This window comes from Micromys minutus, assembly GCF_963924665.1.
Source record: "Micromys minutus genome assembly, chromosome: 11".
Lineage (NCBI taxonomy): Eukaryota > Metazoa > Chordata > Mammalia > Rodentia > Muridae > Micromys > Micromys minutus.
Genome location: NC_137980.1, coordinates 11903856 through 11909855, shown reverse-complemented (window position 1 = coordinate 11909855; position 6000 = coordinate 11903856).

Here is a 6000-nt window from a genome sequence, read left to right as displayed (position 1 = left end):
TTGTGATCCATAATTTCTTCCCATATTGACCAAGGTTGAATTACACAAAACCACAGGATAAAACACTAGCAACATATTCTCTTCCATAGCTTTCTTCACACTGAAGGCTATGGGAAGAGGAAAAATTCAATTATTTTAAGATAAAACTGTAGATTAGGTGAAACGCTTCATGTTTGCCAGCCATCTGGTTCAGTAACAAACTCCCCCAGGGATTTTATAACTGAAAAGACTTTGAACTTGAATGACTTTTAAGTTGGGACATAAAATGTGGTAATACAGTATTCAGAGATATTTACCAAGTACTAATGAATAGATATCTTTGGGCCTATGTTTCATGATTATTTTCTTTATCTTTGGGAAGTTGAAATAAAAGGATACACATAAGTGCTAAAAACTGACTTACAACTCTTCCATTAACACTAAACCATATGTGCAAAATATATTTTATCTCAGTTTGAGAATAACGCAACACGGCTATCTTCAGTAGAACTCTGTTCCTATCCCACAGAAAGCACTGTATGTTGTTCTAGAACTGTTGAAGGATGGTGAATCACACTTATCTCAGAGACTTGAAGTGCTTCTACCACACAGATCAGAACAAAAGTGACTGGTTTCTACATCAGAACATAGTTGACCCTCAGTCTCAGTTTATAAGAATTCAGCTAGTAACTCATTCAGATTTAGACAAAAGGATGAATGAGTAAATAAGCAAATGTAGCTTTCATAATTGAATTAGTTTTATACTTACATAAAACAGTATTTATTTCTACTAAGGTACATCAAAGCAGGCCCCAGGCTGTGTGATAGAATCTCTTGAAGATAGAACTTCTGGATGTGGCGGTGCCAGTCTTTAATCCCAGGACGAGGAAGCAGAGGCAGGTGGATCACTGAGTTTGAGGCCATCCTGGTCTATAGACTTGTCCCAGGTCAGCTAGTACTAAATGGGTTTGAAACTATGTTTCAAAATCAAGACTAGAGCCAAAAATCTCAAACTTTACCAGTTTAAGGCTGATAGGACATTTAAGCTAGTTCCTCTAATTCTGAAGACGAGGGAGAAGCTATCTAATCAGTTGGGAAGATTTCACTGGCCACTGAGAGATGTGCCAAGCCAGGAACAGAATATGTTTGGTCCAAGTGTTATTGGTCTTATGTTTTAAGAAACTTTATGCATTGTCCCAATAGTTGAAGTTCCTTAAAACATAACACTAGGCAGAACTCAGTGAATCCCGAAAAAGAGGAGGGAGTATTGTAGGAGCCAGAGGGCCACGAACATCACAAGAAACCCACAGAATCAGCAAACCTAGGCCTTGAGCATATATAGTATAGATGTGTAGCTTGATATTTTTGTGGAATTCCTAACAGAAGGAACAGGGGCTGCTTGCATTTGCCTACTTTTGGGATCTCTTTCTTCCTCCTGAGTTGCCTTGCCCATCCTTAATATGGGGGAAATGTCTAGTCTTATTGCAACTTGTTATGCTGGGTTTGGTTGACATCTCTGCCTTTTTCTGAAGGGAAACAAAGAAGTGGGTGGGGGAGGGGAGGGGGGATGACAGGATGAGGGGAGGAGGGGAGGGGCTAAAGAAGAGAAAGGGAATCGGTGTCAGGAATAAATTAATAAATAATAAAGCAAAGAAACTTCAACTAGTCTTCCTAATTCACTACACTTCTAAATGAACATATGTGTCATGAATACATTGCATTTAATTTTATAACTTAATAAATGTTGTTGCTATGTATGTTTATGAAGAAATTTGATAAGCTTTTTGTAAAGCACATAGTCAAGAGCAGAATGTTTTTGCTCAGTAGGAACATGAATATCCTAAAAGTTCAGATTTTGATTATTTGACAAGGAAATTTTTACCCTTCAGTTACACTGTATAGACTAGGGGATACCTTATTGTTTGAAACTTTTTTGAAGACGTACTAAAAAGTGTTCGTTATATTCCTCCAGAATTGCTTTCTGTTATACCGTAATGACTAAATGTCTTAGTAACTGTTTTTTTGCTGTGAAGAAACACCGTGACCAAGACAACTTAAGACAAAGCATTTAATTGGAGGGTTACTTGCAGTTTCAGAGCTTTAAGTGTCTGTTATCATCATGGGCAGGAACTAGGAAACACACATGGCAGCCAGTCATGGTGCTGGATGTAGGCGGAGGTTCCCTGATTGTCTCTTGATTGGTTCAATAAAGACAGCAGAAGCTAATTGTTGGGTGAAGGATAAGCTGGGATTTCCGGGTTGGACAGGAAGGGAAGGGGAGGAGAGAGGATGCGAATTCAGACCAGGCCGAGCAGATAGAAAGCTGCGGACAGGTAGGTCTCCCAGGGCACACACAGTTTGTAACCTCTGCTGGTAGCTGCAGAGGCTAAGGAGAATGGGGCAGGATACTGTCTACCCAGCCTCTGAGTTATCTGGTCAGTTTTAAAATATAAACGTCTCTAGCGTTTTCCTTCCTCGGGGCAAAAGGGAGCTGGGTGAAGGTAGTTGCTGGCACAGCACAAGGGGGAACCTGCAGGAATACAGTCAGTGGCTCTGCTAGGGACATAGCAGGGATCCCCGAAAGCCCTGTCTAGCCTTGGGGACTGATTAGACAGCAGGTGAGTGGCTGCTGATCACAGAGCCTAGCTGGATTTTAAATGTGTGTGAATTTTAAAATGATACGCTACAGCTGGAGACGGAAATAAGGAAGAGAGCTCTGTATCTTGATATTCAAGCAATAAAAAGAGGTCAGCCTGCCACATGCCTTTGAAACCTTAACGCCCACCTGCAGTGATACAGGTCCTCTAACTAGGCCAGACCTCCTAATTCATCTTCTAATCCTTTTAAATAGGAGCTTTTATAGGTTTTTTTTTTTTTTTTTTTTTTTTTTTGCAAACCATTACTAAAATTCTTTAAGTAAGTATAATGCATTTTTTTCTTATTGTGGGAGCCTTAGAATAAGTAATACATTAATTCTCTGAACATACTGATTTGACTTCTTTCAGACTCATTACTTAATTGCTTGTGAGGTCATAAAGCAAAAATACATTTTGAATATAGCTGTTTTATGATTTGTGTAAAGGAAGGAATGTGAATATTTTCTGTGTGCTCTGGAGGTTTATTATCTCCAACAGGGGTGCATATCTTTGGTGAGGTATCAGATTAAGAAAATCCTGTTCACAGGCTGTATTCATTGACCAGTGCCTTCCGTTATGAACACAGGTGATTTTGAGATGCTGAACACACCTGTTTTAGCAGTTTTCCGACTTTTCACATACACTGAACTAAACATTTTAAAAGAATTATTTGGTGGCACAGAGTATTGAACAGAGGGCCTCAGATACTCTAGTTTCTTGCTCTGCCACTGAACCATAAACATATCCAAGAAAGACTTTGAATCACATTTTATTAGAGGAGCAGTATCCAGTCATTTGAAGTTGGTTCCCATCACAGAAACAAGCTTCGCCCAGTGAAATAACAATGTTCCCCTTGGCAGAAATCAAGCAGGCAGGAGGCTGCCAAGGACTGTGGGCAGGTATGTCTATTTATCACAGTAATGAATGACAAATAATGAGTGCTCTTCTCCCTTTTAAGTTCACTCACAAGATTCTCAGCATCTTCAAAGATCGGACTTTAACAGTCTGTAAACCGTTAAACTCATTTGCTTTAAACATATCTTTCTGATCTCTGAATACATGCATTTTAGCAAAACAAATTTTTCATGAATTGAAAATCCAAGGAACCTTTTTTGAGCAAGAAATTTTTCAATGAAATGAAAACGGGAGTTGCCAGGTTCCTTCCGTGGGTAAAAATGTATTGAGATTAATGTGGTCAGAAATCTAGTCTCATCCAATATTTTAATTACTAGACAGAAGAGAAATGGGGCTTTGTCATTACCTTGGGGATATTTTTCTAAATCAACAGTGGTCATGTAATCAGACAACTATTACACGAGAGAGCCTACTTTTATGGCTGAATTTTTATAGGTGTGGATAACCTCCAAGGACAAAACTAGAAGAGAGAGACTGAAGGAGAGGAAACTACTTGATTTCATAAGCCACTGATTTCCACCAGGCCTGCTACCATGTTCTGACAGCAACTTACTGACCTGAAAGAGATAGCAAAATATATTGAAACAGATGTGAAGTTTGCTTCTTGTGGAGAAGATGTGCAGTGACAGTTTTCTCTTAAGTTTGGAACATGAGTAATACACACACACACACACACACACACACACACACACGATAACAATATATCTATGTTACTGAGAACTAAGGCTGCAGAGCTTTTAAATATCATAAATGGCGAGACCAAGGAACCGAAATGGAAGCCAACAGCCTGTCGGTAGGCTACATGCCACTTGCTAATAGCTCTCCATTACTCCTCTCCTTATACATATGACAGACCTTGTTCGCAAACACATGATCCATTCTATGTAACGAATGTTGTAGCATTAAACCATGTTCTTGGTAAGAAAGCAGCACACCACACTTGAATGATTTCATTTCTTTTATTTGGGAACTAAGAACCTCAATGGAATCTGTCACCCTGCCTCATACACTTTGCATGACAAGAATAAAAATAGATGAAAAACGATGACAAAAATTGTATATGATATCCATCATTTTGGAAGAGTTTACACACTAAAAGAAAAGTTAATTGGTCTCACTATTGGATTTTTTTTCTTTTTTTCTTCAAAGCTGTTTAATTTATTCAAAACAAGCATGAGGAAGTTGCTTGAATGTCAGAGCTCTAACTCATTTGGGTTTGTTTTCATTCAAAGCATTGAACTAGCAACAGGAGAATACGTGTTTGACCCAAGGAAAAATGGCTTATTCTATAAGTCAGAAGAATTAAATGATACTGTAGTAAAGCAAAATTGGCTTTTAATATTTGTTTACCAATTCATTGTAGCTTACAGAAAATAAAAACATTCTTTTTGCAATACACATTGGTTCTGCTCAAACTTGTACTTAGTAGCTATTTAATGCAATTAAATATTGACCTTCTTCTATTTGGGTGGCTTATTGACTTCTGTATTACTTGTAGCTTTTGCTGTACAGTGTGCTAGCGGTGGTCTTGAGCTATGACATACTTCTCAAAAAGAGTTATCAGCTGTTTGTTGTTTGATTTTTCTCTAAGCATTCTATGCAGAAAGAAAATGAAACAAATGATAAGAGCAAAAAAAAAAAAAAAAAAAAAAAAAAAAAAAAAAAAAAAAAACTAAAAAAACCAAAAGCAAGCAAGCAAACAAACAAACAAAAAACCAAGCTTAAACCAAATATGACAACTGATTCCCTTCTAAGCCTCCCATTTTTAGTGACGCCAGCATGGCTTTAGGAGTACTGAAGTCAAGAAACCCAGTATGGCTGCCAGCAACCAAATTGGTATCTTACTTGAATCTAATTGCTGAAATAACAAGCGACCATCTTATTGAATAAAATAGCACTTTAACAGGTACCGGCCCTCTTTTTATGAAAGAAAATTTAAATTTACAAATACTATATTTGGCTAAAAGTTGCTGTGACAAAACATGGCAGCAGTCATTAAAAGATGGCCTCCAGTGTTAATATGATAAATTATCTTCCTCCCTATATGTATTTTTTAATGTATTGGTTCTGTTTACTTAGAGGTTTCAAATGAAGCGGTTAAGTAAAATTTGTAGATCTGTTCTTTATGTATAGGACATACTATAGAATTTTGCATTACTTTATAGTCGATCTGTCATCTCTTCATCTTGATACTCTGGGAATCTCAACGTCTACAGTGTAATTTCTGAAATCGATGTTGTTCCCGTCATCTTTCCACTAGGGATTGTGCTAAGACTGCTTTTGTCTTTCAAAGACATTCGTTATGAGATGTGAAATAGGAAAGCAGGTTACTTGGTGGAGTAAAACAGGAAGATGAGAACGTTAAAAGGCCCCTTTCCATTAGGAGTTCAAAGGGCATGAAGATTCTGGTCGTTGGTGTGAAATGAGAAGTTAAAAACTCTGTCCAGCAGTGGGCATTCTAGGATGCTTT